This window comes from Giraffa tippelskirchi, chromosome 1 (assembly GCF_054371585.1).
Source record: "Giraffa tippelskirchi isolate mGirTip1 chromosome 1, T2T-mGirTip1v1.2.pri, whole genome shotgun sequence".
NCBI lineage: Eukaryota > Metazoa > Chordata > Mammalia > Artiodactyla > Giraffidae > Giraffa > Giraffa tippelskirchi.
In genome coordinates this window covers 90747665-90765007 of record NC_137275.1, presented here as the reverse complement: position 1 = coordinate 90765007, position 17343 = coordinate 90747665, and the positions used below count along the sequence as shown (strand labels likewise).

The following is a 17343-nucleotide window of genomic DNA, read 5'->3' as shown; positions in this document are numbered from 1 at the left end:
TATTGATCAAAATTTGTATGTATGTTTATACATACAAACAGTACTAAGCCTCATAATTAGAGTCATTCCTGAATCTCTTTAAGTAGAAACTCCTCTGATGTCATTAAGTGTTATGTACATGTTTCTAACTTTTGTCCTAAGAGATAGGCAAGAAATTTTCCAACCCATTAACAGTTGAAAAATCAATCAGAAAAAAATTGTCACAGAATTCTAGAGCTGAAAAAAACATAAGATGTCTGCTCCTGGCCCTTCATTTTATACATGAAAAAGCTAAGACCCAGAGAGATGAAATATCTCCAAAATATTGATATTGTATATCAAAGAGAAAATTACTTTCTTTACAGAAATTTAGCTTACACACAATTTGTTAGGAGCACATCTGTGAAAATTTTAGCATAAAATCCCTAATCACTGAAAAAGTTCTATCTCCATATGTTTCATATTCATGTACATTATCTCACTTATTTGAGGGAGAAAAATATTCTCTCTAGTTTGAGAGCTATATTATGCATCTTCCAGAGCATGACAGTTTTATTTCAGACTTCCATTTCAGATGGATCTTAGAAATAGTAACCTTTCCTAGTCTCTCTACAAGCAAGAGGGAGAAATGAAAATACTATAATGCCATTGAAACAATTTATTTTTTAAATATCTTTGCAAGTTGATAAAGTTTTTGAGGATTGTTTTTCTTTGTTAGTGTTCCTTTGAGAATGGTAGTTAATGGCACTGCCGGTCCCTCATATGTTAGCTAGAAATATCTATTACTAAGAAAGCAGAGTCTGCTTATGGTAGACATGTGGGAGAATAAGAATTACTGGATATTGCTCTAAAAACTCTCAACTTTATGTATTCTAAGCCTTACTAATAGTTTACATAATGTAAGATTTACGTAGCAGTGTATGGATGTACCTAACAAAAGTAACTTTTTTCCTTTCCCTTTTTCTTCAAAAATTGTTTAGTATTTCTTATGACCTAATCTGCAGTTTTTATGCTGATAATTCCAAAAATATGATCCTCTAGCTATTGTTGTTTGTTGTTCTGTTGCCCAGTCGTGTCTAACTCTGTGACGCCATGGACTGCAGCGTGCCAGGCCTCCCTGCCTCTCACCGTCTCCCAAAGTTTGCCCAAGTTCATGTCCATTGCATTGGTGATAACATCCAGCCATCTCATCCTCTATCATCCCCTTCTCGTCCTGCCTTCAGTCTTCTCCCAGACACCAGTTTCTGTCTCCAGCCACATCTCAACACTTCAACTTGGTAGAGAGACCCAGTGCATCCTGTTTCACAAGTCTAAATCAGAACTTGTCTTCCCCTACTGTCTGTCACTGTTACTGTCTTCTTCTCTCCTTTAACCACCCATGTCCAAAACATAAGTGCCATCTTTGCTCATCCCTGCCCTTTATCTTTCATAAATTTTCCTACAGTGCCTCTCATGTATTCTTCCTTTACCTTTAATCAATACACCCAATTTTACTGAACAGCTACTGAATTTCAGGCTCTCTGCTAGTTAGTGCAAGTATAAAAACAAGCCCTAGTCCCTGCTTTCAAGGAGCTCATGGTATATTTATTGGAAGAGACCAGTATGGAACAGGGTCTGTAAACCTGAGACACTCTGGTTGAATACTTGTGAACTAAACTTTAAAAAAATTGTTTCAAAATGAAAATAGCTTCCTGACAAATTTCTACCCTATTCATAGCAGGACGAATTGAAACAAATGTGGAAAGGATTTTAAATGAGAAATTTATTCAGCATACCTCCTAGAGGTAGAACCAAAGTTTTAGAATCAAAACAGCTTCCCAGTGTGTTTGATTGAATTGCTTCACACAGACTATGCTTCTAAACCCCCACTTCTTTTCTTCACAAACTCCTATTCATCCTTTTAATCTTTACTCATACGTTACCTTTTTAAAAAAATGTTTCCAAATTGTCCACTTGCTGCTGGGCAAATGAACCACTGCTTTTCCTGTATCATGACAGAAACCACATTTCAATGAGTTCAGGAGTGAATGAAAAGAAAGTAGAGGTGAGAAGATAGATAGTAGCTAGGAAAGTACTTGCCCCTTGGAGAGTAATTATATTGTTTAGTGTTTATTTTTACATTTAGCTTTCACTATGGATAGGAGAGAATTGAATGTATTTGTAGGCCAAGGGAATGACTGAAGGAAAAAAAGATAATGAATAGAGCAAAGTTCTTAGTTTCCAGTGTGATCACTTAATCTAGATATTCATAAAATTCACTTTATTACAAGACTTTCTGCCTATTATTTTTCACATCTCTAATTCATCCTGCAAAATATGGCCAAATTAATCTTCCTAAAATATTACTGTTAACATGTGACACATTCCTCCAAAAATCCTATCTATTTCTTATGTCCTTGAGCTTCTCTATCTTCAGAGCCCTCATGGTCTGTCGCCTACCTACTTATTCAGTACTATTTCTCTCTTTTCCTCAGGACAGATGTTCATTCAGTAAAACTAGTCTCTTCATTACCATTTTCATACCCACTGACTCTAAGTTCTATCAGAACAAGTATCTTTGTTTTGTTCATAATTGTATCCCAGGCACATTGTGTATACCTAGTGGGTGCTCAATAATTATTTATGGACCAGTTCCTTGCTCATCCATACCTTAGAACTCTTACAATTACCTACTTTTGCAACACTCCTCTTCCTTTTTTCTACTTTTCTAAACCTTACTGATTTTTTCCTGACTCAAGTCCTACTTCTTCCACCTATTTTTTGCTAACTACTTCTCCCCATTATTGTGTTTATTCCTTTCCCTGTATTCTCATAGTATGTAGCTGTGATTCCATACCATGAATCTTATGACAGAAGCAGTGTAATAATGTGGTTAAGAGCTCAGACTCCAGAGCCAAACTAAAATTGAATCCTGGCTCTGTTACTTACTGATTATGTGGCCTTTGTTATTTAACCTTTCTCTGCCCCAATTTCCTCACCTGTACCATGATCAAAATAATAAAATCTACCTCACAGAATTGTTGCAAAATTGAAATGAGCTCATATATGTCAAGTGCCTATCACAGTGACCAACACATAGCAAGCCCAATATGAATGTTTTCTGTCATTATTGTCTAGTTTTATTATTGCTTTTATATTAGTATTTTCCAATCAGATTAGGGACTCTTTGAGGTGAAAATGGTATTTTATTTCTATCAAGATGGCTCAGCACAAAGCTGGTTGATTAAATATTTTTTTAATTGATGATTTATTAAAAAAATTTAGACTATATTAAGACTACCATGAAATTCAAGATGCTTCATTTGGGATGTGATTTTTTAAAACAACTTATTTCATATAAAGATACACAGTCTACCAAACATTTTTACCCTTATTATATCAATTGATCCTTATAATAAATTGGTGAGGTGTCATTATTCTCACAGTACAGCTTAGAATTGTATGGTCAGAGAAGGTAAGCATCTAACACCCTCTCTCTCAGCACTACAACATCCCCTTACTTCTTGCCTGCTCAGACAGGTACAGGACAGATTGTTAAGACTTCTGTATAAACAGACATTGTACTACAAAAGAAAATATCACTACCCCTTCTTTCAAGTATGTCCAAATCTCTACAAATGACTGTCTTGGGCACTCCCCTTCACTTACCTTGTGAGAGAGCGAGAGGGAGTGATTTGAGTGTCCAGAAACACCTACTTCTCTACTCTGCAGGATGAGAAGGGAGGGGCATCTTATCTTGAACACTGTGCTCGCCATGAAGTTGACCCACACCACCTCCAACTAAAACTCCTTATGTAGCTTGGGAGGAGAGAGGACACTGGGATAATAATTGGAAGTTGTGATTTTAGTCACTTCTCACCTAGCCCCGGGCAGGAGGGACGGGGAGGGGACGGGCGGGGGAGACGTTGGTGGCTTCTGCTGGCAGTTTCTGTTTCTCCTTAGCATGTTAGAGCCTCTTTGTTTCAACCCAGGAACAACATCATTCAGCATCCTGTTACACATGCATACATTCATTTATCAAACATTTCAGCACCTTCTCTGGGCAGAGCCCTCTCATCTCTTGGTATGAGAGATACAAAAGAAATTTAAGTAATTTAAGCTGTTGATATACCTGGCTCTTTGTTGTCATCAGCATGTTTGTATTGATCCTGTCTCTCTCCTCAAAACATGATATGTCACTTGAAGGATCTTTGGAGTAGAGTTTTCCTTAAGAAAGTGTATTTCAAAAAAAAAAAATATTTTCATTGTGTTGAAATATGCATTATTTAATACATAAATAGCTAGCCCTGTGATGTTCGCCATCTTATAAGCATGCCTACTTTTGCTTTTCATGCTTTCTGATTTCCACCTTTCTTTTAGAAGTTTATCTTTATTATTACAGTTGGTGTTCTAATTCTAAATGTTTTTGCTCAAAATAAGTAGATCTCTCTCTGTAGGAAATGTATACAATATGCGTCACTTTCTGTGCTACCTCATTTTAGTTTCTTGAATTAGAAAGTAGATATTTAATAGATACTGCTTTCTTCCAAAATGAAGAAACTTTAAAATGACTGAAAGAATCAGTACTGTAGACATTCTAAGGTCATCCTGTCCCAGAGAAAAACCCTTAGAAGCTCCAGGAAACTATCAATCTATCGTGTATTTCCTGAACACCACTGCTGGCCTCATTTATACCCAGGTATGACTTAGCAACTAAACCACCACTGTAAATGTCATTTGAAATCCTTAATCTCCAAGTGGCTTTAGAAAGGCTAATTTTTTATATTAAGATTTTATCTTTCTTTCTCACCCTCCCCCTAAACACACACATACACAAAATAATATATGAAAACTGCTTCCTTCCATAGGGAAGGATTGTTGTTTTTAACCTTCTAATATACATTATAAGCATGATCACATAGGGAGTTGTTTCTGAATGCAGGATCAAAATACATTACTCTTAAAGGAAATGTAATTCTTGCTAAGAAAAATAATAGCCAGTAAGCAGTAATTGAAATAATTTCTAATCTTATATTAAACTAGAAAAACCTGTATAATTATTTAGTGATGGTAATGTAATTTACATTTATGTTGATAGAATCTTAGAAAAGTATATTAAATATTCTTCCATGTAGCCAATAGGCCCTTTTCTCTAAATTCTTCATACATTTAATGAAGAGGTGGATAAAGATCAGTTTATTCAAATATTTTTTCATGCAGAAGACAGGGTAGTTCTTACCAATGAAACATGGCAGTAAACATTTTTTCTTTTTTATTTAACATATTTTAAACATATTTCTCTACACATTTTGTAGTGCTAGATCTGGTTACATACAATGGTGACCATAAGTCACGAGTTCTCATTTGTGAAGCCTTTTTATATTGCTGTAAATATTTGGTAAGAATTATCTTCATACAGATTAGATTCATAGTTATGAAGTATTTAAGAGAAGTATATAATAGTGCTGGTTGAAAATAAACCTCATATTTTTATAAATGTTTAAATTTTCAAAAATAACTCATGCTTAATGATTAAAACTTAAACACAAAAAAGCATTAAGATAAAAAGTTGTTAATTCCACTGACTCACAGACTTTTACAATTTCTATGCATCATTCTTATATATATGAAAATATATTTATATACACATGCATGTGTTTATGCATGCACACATATTCACTATGATATATGTCACCAAACTGGTATTGTAGTGAATTTATTGGGTTTTTTAAGTATTTATTTTATCTATCTACTTATTTATTTGACTAGGTCGGGTCTTAGTTGTGGCACAGGATCTTCATTGTGTCATGTGGGATCATTCGTTGTGGTGCACAGACTCTCTAGTTATGGTGCTTGAGCTAGTTGCTCTGCAGCATGTGGGATCTTAGTTCCCCAACCAGGGATCAAACCCTCGTCCCTTGCATTGCAAGACAGATTCCTTAACCACTGGACCACAAAAGAAGTTCCAAACTTATTGTTGTATAGGATCTTTTTCCCCTTGATAATACATCTTTAATGTTTCCTCTATTAAGAAATATTTTTCTAAAATGTGATTTAATGGGTAAATGGTATTTCTTTACATGAATCTATTGTTTTATTTATCCTATCACCTTTTATTATGTGTTTACAGTATTCCAGTTTTTCATAATTTAAGAAAAACAATATATTTAATAAATATTTTCCCATACTGCTTTGTACAATCTGTGATTATATCCATGGAACAGATTTCTAAAAATAAATTTCTATTGCTTTCGTATTTGAAAGTTTTTTTAATGCATATTATGATTTTTTCCTCCAGGAAGTCTATGTTGATTCACATATCTAAAACGTGTGTATTTTATTTATTTTTATGGAAGTATAGTTGATTTACAATGTTGTGTTAACTACTACTGTACAGCAAAGTGATTCACTTATACATATTTACATATTCTTTTTTAAATATTCTTTTCCATTATGGTTTATCATAGGATATTGAACATAGTTCTCTGTGCTATACAGTGTGTGTGTGTGTGTGTGTGTGTGTGTTAAGTCACTTCTATTGTGTCTGACTCTTTGCGACCCTATGGACTGTAGCCCCCTCCCAGGCTCCTCTGTCCATGGGATTCTTCAGGCGAGAATACTGGAGTGGGTTGCCATTTCCTCCTCCAGGAGATTTTCCTGACCCAGGGATTGAATCCTTGTCTCTTATGTCTCCTACACTGGCGGGCAGGTTGTTACCACTAGCACCACCTGGGAAGCCCTGTGCTATTCAGTGGGACCTTGTTGTTTATCCATTCTACATATGAAAGCTTATGGAGAGGCTCCCACTCCATCCCTCTCCCAGGCTCCACCCCCTTGGACCCCATGAATCTATTTTCTATGTCCATGATTCTGTTTCTGTTTGACAGATAGGTTCATTTGTGTTATATTTTAGATTCCACATATAAGTGATATCATATGGTATTTGTCTTTCTCTATCTGACTTGCTTCACTTAGTATGATAATCTCTAGTTGTATCCATGTTGCTGCTGCAAATGGCATTACTTTGTTCTTTTTGTGGCTGAGTAGTATTCTATTGTATATGTATACCACAGTGTCTTTATCCATTGACCTGTCAATGGATATTTATGTTGTTTCCATGTCTTGGCTATTGTGAATAATGCTACCATGAACATAGGGGTGCATGTATCTTGTTGAATTATAGTTTTGTCCAGATATATACCCAGGAGGAGGATTACTAGATCATATAGTAGCTCTAGTTTCAGTTTTTTGAGGAATCTCCATACTATTTCCACAGTAGCTGCATCAAGTTACATTCCTACCAACAGTGTACAAGGGTTCCCTTTTTTCCACACCCTCTCTGGCATTTAATATTTGTAGATTTTTTAGTGGAGGCCATTCTGACAAGTGTGAGGTGGTGCCTCGTAGTTTTGATTTGCATTTCTCTAATAATTACTGATGTTGAGCATCTTTTCATGTGCCTTGAAACATAATGTGTTTTTGAGTTCTTCCCTACACGCTTACTGTCAGAGTTCAACCAACAGCAAAAGATTATATACTCACATTAGAATAATTCAAAAATGGTTTATTCAGAGAGATAATAGTTACAAAGATGATGGTGGAATGTTGTTGGTGAAAATATGAGAGATAATGCAGTAAATTATGAAAATTAGCAATAGCACTGTTACCACCTAAAAGCCAAAGGGATGAGGAAGGAAGAGATTATCAGAACACGGGAAATGAGAAGCAGGTTGAGAAAGCCATCTTGAGAGGAACAGTGACCTTTGGTCAACAAACATAGCTAGATCAAGGTGAATTTTCAAGTACGGAACCAGGGAATTCTATTACCTTGACCTACTCTCTCTCATCTGAACCACCTTGAAAGCCAGAGGACCTGGCTCCAAACAGAGGCCTTCTAGGTCCAAACAGAGGCCTCCCTCAGTAGAGAACAAGCAGGAACCAATGGAGAGTGAATCTGGAGAGACAAGCAAAAGATATCCAGAACACTTACCTACTTTTTCTATGTCTTTGATTGTACATATGTTTTTTATATATCTGTGATTGAGGTAAAAACTTTTTCTTTACTTATTTGTGTTTATTTTGTCAAGTATATGTGTATATCTCCCCTCCCTTCATTTTAACTAAGCAGGCTGTCTTTTCTTATTGGTTTGTCTTATTGATTAAAAGAGTTCTTTATATATTAAGGGCATCTTAAATTATTATTTTTCACATACATTTCTCTTATTTAAGAGTTCAGCTTTTGCGATATGCTTGAAATTAATTTAAGTCATCAGTTCTTACTCTTTTGTGATTCTACTTTTTACATATAATTTTTTGTTCAACTTACAAATCATTTTACTTTGTAGTATAAGATAGAAGCATGATTTTATTTTATTCTAAGTAATAAATGATGCCTACACTATATCCTAAATAATACACCATTTTCTCCAGTGATTTTTTATGGAATCCTATTCTTTTACAGCATTCTTTTGTTTATTTAGTTCTTTCTATACACCCCATTATGGCCTGTTAGTCTCATAGTCAATTCTGGTGAAATATCACATGGTGATATTTTACATGGTTTTAGCATATGACAATGTATTTTATTATTTTTCATTGTTTTCTTGACATTCTCACCTATTTAGACAAATGAACTTTAGAGTTTTTGTTTCAAAATCAAAAAGAAAGATCCTTTTAGAGTTTTGATTAAATTGTAATATGTTAATATATTGTTTGAAGAGGAAATAAAGATCTTGCAATACTGAATCTTTCTTTCCAGATAGCATTTTATGTGTCTCAGGTTTTTCAAATGCCCATCACAAAACTGTTTCATTTTCTTTAAATATTATTCTTTTATTTCTAAGTATTTTGTTTTGGAGGAATCTTTTGACATTGCGATTGAAAGCTTATGTTCCTTGGGTTTTTTGACTGGCTTCTGCTGCTATTGACAATAGCTAATGATTTTGTTGTATATATATTGTGACTAAAACTTTACCAATTTCTTACCAGTTTTATTAGACTTTCCTCTAATTAGTCTGGATTTTTCTAAGACTATTGTATTATCTAAGAAATACATTTTTTCCCAATAAGTCTGCTTGTATGATTCATCATTAAGTAGAATGTCAAATATTTGAGATGAAGAACATCTGTCTTAATGAAATCTTTCATCATTCAGATTAGCTTTCGTTCTGATATGTGTTTACCATGAGTTTTTCTTTTTCTAAAATTGGGAATAAATGTGAAGTTTTATCACGTATGGCTTCGTGTCACCTACAGTGATGAATTACATACTTTGTATCCTTTGACTAATTAAAGGTGATGAATTACTTTTCAAATTGTCCTTATATTGAGCCATCTTTCATTCCTGGAATATCCCATTTGGTCATAATATGCCATTCTTTTAAATTGCTACTGCATTCAATTTTCTAGTTTTGAGATTTTTTGAAAGAATCTATATTCATAAGGAATATTGAGGGGTTGTGCATGCATTTGTGTTTGATGCCATTTTTGTTAGATTTAAGTATTAGGTTAAGGTCACTTCATAAAATGATCTTTCAATGTTTTCTTTGCCTTGGAATAGTTATAAGATAGAAGTCCTTGGGGAAAAATTGTTTGGCACCTCTCTTTAAAGCAACTGTTTAAAAACTTTAAAATCTTACCCGTTTTTACACAGTCTATTTAGTTGTTTTTACAAAGTCTACTTAGACTTTGTAAATAGTCTATTGTATTGCAAAGCACACACACACACACACACACACACAGGTCATCATTCTCCTCAATTTTACCTTGGTCTATGAATATACAGGTCTATTTTCTATTCTTTTGAAAATATTTGGAATCAATTATTCTTTCAAATATTTTTACATGCTTATATTTATCTCATTTATAGATAATTAGAAAGGTATAAAGAAAGGAAAAGAGAGATATAAAGAAAATATAGAGAGAAGGAAAAAGAGAAGCATATTTACTTATATTTTCCTCATTTATCATCATGCACATGGTTCATATACAGCTTTTCCAGTTTTATTGATATTCCCCTAAGTTTCAGCTCTAGTATTTATCTATTTTTTCCTTCATTCATATTTTTTATTATCATTAAATTACCTGCTTTACTAAGGATAGTTTTGTATGTGTGTTTATTTTTGCCTTCTTTATATTCACCTAAGCCTTTCAATTAATTAGAACATGTTTTGTAAGCTTATATGGTAGCAGCTGTCATCTTCAGTTTTTCACTTGAGGAAAAGAGAGATGGCTGTGAGAAATTATTGAGGCAGACACAGGTTTTAGTATTCTTGATTAACCATCACAGTGCCCAGAAGCTAGAGAATCTGATGATTTGCCATCCCTGAAGAGTCTGTCTAGTGATCCAGACAAATAGCTTTGCTCTGTAGTGTTATTTAATCACATTTTTATTCACTCATTCATTCATTAGATACCTATTAACAATTTTTGGTGCCAGACCTTGTGCTGTCTTTTGGAGATACAAATATGAAAAGACGTAGAACCTGCATTTAAGGATTTTGTAATTCAAGTGAAGAAACAGATAATGTATTACAAGTATAGTAATTACTATGATGCAGGTATGTACATGTTTGGGGAAAATTTGTACATACCCCATAGCACAAAATTACTCAGGAAAAGTAATAGAAAATTTAGAAATACTATTTTATTCATTCATATTCAACAAATATATTATGTGTCAGATAATATGCTGAAACCTGGGGAAATCATAGGTGTAAAAGTAACTTTCCTTGTCTTTGAGGAGCTGTTAGTCTGATGGAAGTAAATAATCCTATTACAATAAAGACATCTACCAGATACCTGTGGGGACACAGGAGAGAAACTAAATGAGCCTGTCAGAGGTTAAAAAGACTTTGTTCACAGAGAGAGTAATGGTTGAACTGATACTTGTAAGGTGAGCAGGTATGTATTAAGTGGACAAGGTGTGGCATTCTAAGCAGAGGAAGCAACATGGACAAAGCTGGCACAGTGGTATAAAAAGGCAGATAGTCTGCTAATGCCAAAGCACAAGGTACAAGGTGGTGAGGGGTGAGAAAAAAGGTGAAAGATACCAAACATTTATTAAACTCTGACAGCATGTCAGACACTATTCTAAATGTTTTATACAGATTAACATTTAGTTCTTACAGCAGCCCAGGAGGATTTCAATAATTGCTGTTATCCCACTTTATAGATGAAGAAATTAGGTAGAGAGTTTAAGTATCATGTCCAAAGTCATATACTGTAAGTGGGCTGGCCAAAATTTGAGTCCTGGTAATCTGACCCCAAAGCCTATGGTCTCTTGCCTACTATAGACAGATACCAATTCATAAAAGACTTTATATTCTATACCAAAGAATTTGGATTTCACTCCATCAATGTCTAGAAGCCAGTGAGGTGTTCTTAATTATAAAATCTACATGATCAGATTTTCAAGTGTATGTTCGCTGCTCAGTTGTGTCCGATTCTTTATGACCCCAGGGACTGCGACCTGCCAGGATCCTCTGTCTATGGAACTTCCCAGGGAAGAATACTGGAGTGGGTTGCTGTTCCTTTCTCCAGGGGATCTTCCTGACCCAGGGATCAAATGCAGGTCTCTTTCATTACAGGCAGATTCTTTACCATCTAAGACATCAGGGAAGCCTGATCAGGTTTTTATATTAACTCAAGTAGCATTTGGAATATGGATTAGAAGGGCTGACTTTATGTGAAGACAATATTGGAGGAAAAAAAGAAATAGCAAGAGGGGCAAACAGCTTCTACAGTCCATTTGAGGGATGATGGAGGCCCTGAAGTAGGGCAATAAATCAGGGAACAGATTTGGATTCAAGAGTTATTTTGATGGAACTTGGGGATTTGTTATATAGGAATGAGAAATAAGGAAGGATGAAAAGTCTGCAGTGGTTTTCAGATTTCTGTCCTTGGTAACTAGGTTGAAGTTAGTGCCAGGACATGTGACAGAAAATATGGGAGAAGGATTCTAGACACTGGTTCTTTATTCTCGTAGTTAATATTTCCAGGGATAGAAGGATTTTTAAGTGTCTGCAAATCAATGTGTGATAATCACATTAACAAATTAAAAAATAAAACCATATGATTTTCTCAAAATATACAGAAAAAGCTTTTGATATAATTCAACATCCATTTATGATTTAAGGAAAAAACAACTCTCCAGATGGTGGGCATAAAGGGAAATACCTCAACATAAAAAAGGCCATATATGACAAACCCACATCTAACTCAATGGTGAAAAGCTAAAAGCATTTCCTGTAAGATCAGGAACAAGACAAGGATGCCCACTCCCACCACTTTTATTCAACATAGTATTGCAAGTCCTAACCATAGATATCAGACAAGAGAAAGAAACAAGAGGAATCAAAATTAGAAAGGAAGAAGTATCACTGTTAGCAGATGACATGATACTATAATAGAAAATCCTAAAGATACCATCAGAAAACTACTAGAGCTCATGAATTTGGTTAAGTTGCAGGTACAAAATTAATATATAAAAATCTATTACATTTCTATACAATAACAATGAACTATCAGAAAGAGAAATTAAGGAAACAATCCCATTTACCACTGAATCAAACAGAATAAAATAATAAATAAGGAATAAACCTACCTAAGAAGGTAAAGGACTTCCCTGATGGCTCAGACAGTAAAGCATCTGCCTACAATGCGGGAGACCCGGGTTCAATCCCTGGGTTGGGAAGATCTCCTGGAGAAGGAAATGGCAACCCATTCCAGTATTCTTGCCTGGAAAATCCCATGAACAGAGGAGCCTGGTAGGCTACGGTCCATGGGGTCGCAAAGAGTCGGACACGACTGAGCGACTTCGCTTTCACTTTCCATTTTCTTTCAAGGAGGTAAAAGATCTGTACTTGAAAAACTAAAAGACACTGATGAAAGAAATTGAAGATGTCACAAACAGATGAAAAGATATACCATGTTCTTGGATTGAAAGAATTAACATTGTTAAAACGATCATACTTCCCAAGGCAATCTACAGATTCAATCCCTATCAAAATACCAATGGCATTTTTCACAGAACTAGAACAAATAATTTTAAAATCTATATAGAAACACAAAAGACCCAAATAGTGAAAACAATCTTAAGAAAGAAAACAGAGTTGGAGGAATCATGCTCCCTGACTTCAGGTTATACTGCAACGCTACACTAATCAAACCTGGTACTGGCACAAAAGCAGACACATAGATCAATGAAGCAGAATAGAGAACCCAGAAATATACCCAAGCACCTGTAGTCAATTAATCTACTACAAAAGTGACAAAAATAGAGACAATTTCTTCAATAAGTGGTACTGAGAAAACTGAATAGCTACATGTTTAAAAAAAAAATCAGAACATTCTCTAACACCATATACCAAAAAAAGTCAAGTCTTCCATTACAGACTCTTAGGTACCATGACAGAGTGATTCTCCTAGTTTAATGGACACAGGAAAATAACTGTCATGTTACCAGGTTTGGATTTTTGCTTGCTTGCTCAGCGTTATCACTAACACATTTAGATAGCCCTTTCAGAGAATCCACTCTACTGAAAGATAGTTTTTGTCAGTAACATTACTAAATAAATTTTGACTCTAGTTTGGAAATGGAATATTATGCCTCTAAGTGGAAATTGTATGAATAGTGAAATTGTGTATAAAACTGTCTAATAAAAGAAAAACTCGATTCTGAATTTTTTAGTATTATAATTATTTTCTTCATAAAGCAAAGTTGTATAATTTATCCTAAGTATAATTTACTAATCTCCTAAATTTAATTTGTAGATGAACATGCTTGCAACATATTAAAGTTCTTTGATGATACACACTCAAATTTCAGAAAGTTATGAATTTGTCAGTGACTCCTGTTTCCTTCTTTTCTTACCATTTCATAAGACAATCAGTCTTTTCTTTGAAGAACCTCCTCACAAATGATGCATTTGATTGGAACCAACGCCAAGGTTAAATCTTTCTTTTATCAATCAGTTCTTCATAGAGAATACTTTGGTAAAATTCTTTCCTTCATCAGTCAGGCACCCCTTCCGTTCAGACAAAATCTCTTTTAGAAATGCCCCATTCAGCACTGAATGACTGAAAGCAGAACTAGAGTAATCAAGAGTTCTTTATTTTATCTTCAGAAATGTATAGCTTCATGTGAAGGCTGAGGAAAATACCTATAGAGCCAGCAATCTAATGAAAAAGAAGATAGAAGCATTGATTGTATGACTTGCTGATTTTAAAACTAATCTTTCTGAAGCAGTTTTAATTTCACAATGTTTAAGTAGATTTAATTTCTAATACTAAAAAGTTAAAATTCCTAATTCCTATTTTTTATTAAGGGCAATAAACTCATAAAACTTAGCAACTTCCATTTCTATTTAAAAGCTAATAAAGTGAGAGAACAATTGCTTTACTCTTACTACTAAAGAATTTATACCATACATAGTCACAGAAACCCAAGGGATGAGGGCTGACATTCAAACTCCAAAAACAATTGAGAACAATTTTTTTTTTCAAAATAAGTCTGTCTGTTACATAATTCATAGGCTTTATTCTCTCCTGCCTAGAAAGTCTAAATTGGGAATTATATATGTGGAATCCCAATATGAAATTGAGGAAAGAGAGAAAATAAGCAAATGAGATAATAGTTAGACTCAATCTTGAAAGCATATTAAGCATATAAGTAAAAATTTTTTGAATCCCCATATTTTAAATCAAGTGAATTTTGAAAGTTCTTAAATTTTCAAATTATGTTAAATAAGTTTTCAAGAGTGACTACTAGTGTTCAACAAGTTTGTGTTGAATTGAGATGTATTGTGTTTCCTTTTGTGAAGGTTAGAGGATCCTCCTGCCTACCAAATAACATGAAGAATAATTATGAATGGCCCTTAGTCTGAATTGGGCTTCCCTCGTGGCACAGCTGGTAAAGAATCTGCCTGCAATGTGGGAGACCTGGGTTTGATCCCTAGGTTGGGAAGATCTCCTGGAGAAGGGAAAGGCTACCCACTCCAGTATTCTGGCCTAGAGAATTCCATGGACTATATAGTCCATGGGGTCACAAAGAGTTGGACACAACTGAGCGATTTTTTTTTTTAAGTCTGAATCAGTATTATGACATGTAACAAACATATACAGACAGGTTAGATGGTCTGGAGTCTGATTTTACCTCCTTTACAATTAAGATACATTGTCAATTTGCTTTAATTATCTAAGAAAGCATTATGTTGTTCTTCATTTCTGAGAATCTAATTTCCACCCAACCATTCATAAGTAACATAAATCATGTTAAAAAAGTTCAATACTGAGTCACAAAACAATTTCTCATATTACCAGAGCTTTAATTAATGCAATTTACAACAACATAATAATACTTGAAGAAAAATGAAATGTGCTTAAAACAGCTGTTTTTAAAGATAAACAGTGCTCTCATAAGGAAAAGTCGACCTCATTTCTTTCTACCACATTTGAGCCAAGAAGTTGTAGTGAAGGAAAAGATTAATGGTTTCCTATGTGTGCTTTCCCAGGTGGCTCAATGGTAAAAACGTCTGCCTGGCAGTGCAGGAGACACAAGAGACAAGAGTTCGATCCCTGAGTTGGGAAAATCCCCTGGAGAAGGAAATGGCAACCCACTCCAGTATTCAGTTCAGTTCAGTTCAGTTGCTCTGTCGTGTCCGACTCCCTGTGACCCCATGAACCGCAGCACACCAGGCCTCCCTGTGCATCACCAGCTCCCAGAATTTGCCCAAACTCATGTCCATTGAGTCGGTGATATCATCCAACCATCTCATCCTCTGTCATCCCCTTCTCCTACTGCCCTCAATCTTTCCCAAAATAAGGGTCTTTTCAAATGAGTCAGGTCTTCGCATCAGGTGGCCAAAGTATTGGAGTTTCAGCTTCAACATCAGTCCTTCCAATGAACACCCAGGACTGATCTCCTTTAGGATGGACTGGTTGGATCTCCTTGCAGTCCAAGGGACTCTCAAGAGTCTTCTCCAACACCACAGTTCAAAAGCATCAATTCTTCGGCACTCAGCTTTCTGCATAGTCCAAATCTCACATCCATGTATGACTACTGGAAAAACCATAGCCTTGACTAGACGGACCTTTGTTGACAAAGTAATGTCTCTGCTTTTTAATATGCTATCTAGGTTGGTCATAACTTTCCTCCCAAGGAGTAAGCGTCTTAATTTCATGGCTGCAATCACCATCTGCAGTGATTTTAGAGACCCCAAAAATGAACTCAGCCACTGTTTCCCCATCTATTTGCCATGAAGTGACGGGACCAGGTGCCATGATCTTAGTTTTCTGAATGTTGAGCTTTAAGCCAACTTTTTCACTCTCCTCTTTCACTTTCATCAAGAGGCTCTTTAGTTCTTCTTCACTTTCTGCCATAAGTGTGGTGTCATCTGCATATCTGAGGTTATTGATATTTCTCCCAGCAATCTTGATTCCAGCTTGTGCTTCTTCCAGCCCAGCGTTTCTCATGATGTCCTCTGCATGTAAATTAAATAAGCAGGGTGACAATATACAGCCTTGATGTACTCCTTTTCCTATTTGGAACCAGTCTGTTGTTCCATGTCCAGTTCTAACTGTTGCTTCAAGGCCTGCATACAGGTTTCTCAAGAAGTAGGTCAGGTGGTCTGGTATTCCCATCTCTTTCAGAATTTTCCACAGTTTATTGTGATCCACACAGTCAAAGGCTTTGGCATAGACAATAAAGCAGAAATAGATGTTTTTCTGGATATTATTCTCGCTTTTTTGATGATCCAGCAGATGTTAGCAATTTGATCTCTGGTTCCTCTGCCTTTTCTAAAACCAGCTTGAACATCTGAAGTTCATGGTTCACATATTGCTGAAGCCTGGTTTGAAGAATTTTGAGCATTACTTTACTAGCATATGAGATGAGTGCAATTGTGTGGTAGTTTGAGCATTCTTTGGCATTGCCTTTCTTTGGGATTGGAACAAAAACTGACCTTTTCCAGTCCTATGGCCACTGCTGAGTTTTCCAGATTTGCTGGCATATTGAGTGCAGCACTTTCATAGCATCATCTTTTAGGGTTTGAAATAGCTCAACTGGAATTCCAACACCTCCACTAGCTTTGTTTGTAGTGATGCTTCCTAAGGCCCACTTGACTTCACATTCCAGGATGTCTGGCTCTAGGTGAGTGATCACACCATTGTTATTATATGGGTCATGAACATCATTTTTGTACAGTTCTTCTGTATATTCTTGCCACCTCTTCTTAATATCTTCTGCTTCTGTTAGGTGCATACCATTTCTGTCCTTTATTGAGCCCTAGTATCTCTAATTTTCTTGAAGAGATCTCTAGTCTTTCCCAGACAACAACAATATGTGTGACTAATGAAAAAGTAAACATCAGTGGTAGGAAATAGGTA

The 17343-nt window shown here is 35.2% G+C and overlaps 1 protein-coding gene across 14 annotated transcripts in view; it reads left to right on the top strand.

Moving 5' to 3' along the window:
- The window catches only part of TBCK (TBC1 domain containing kinase), a 201238-nt gene that overhangs the window by 132789 nt on the left and 51106 nt on the right, over window positions 1-17343 (top strand). The window lies entirely within an intron of this gene.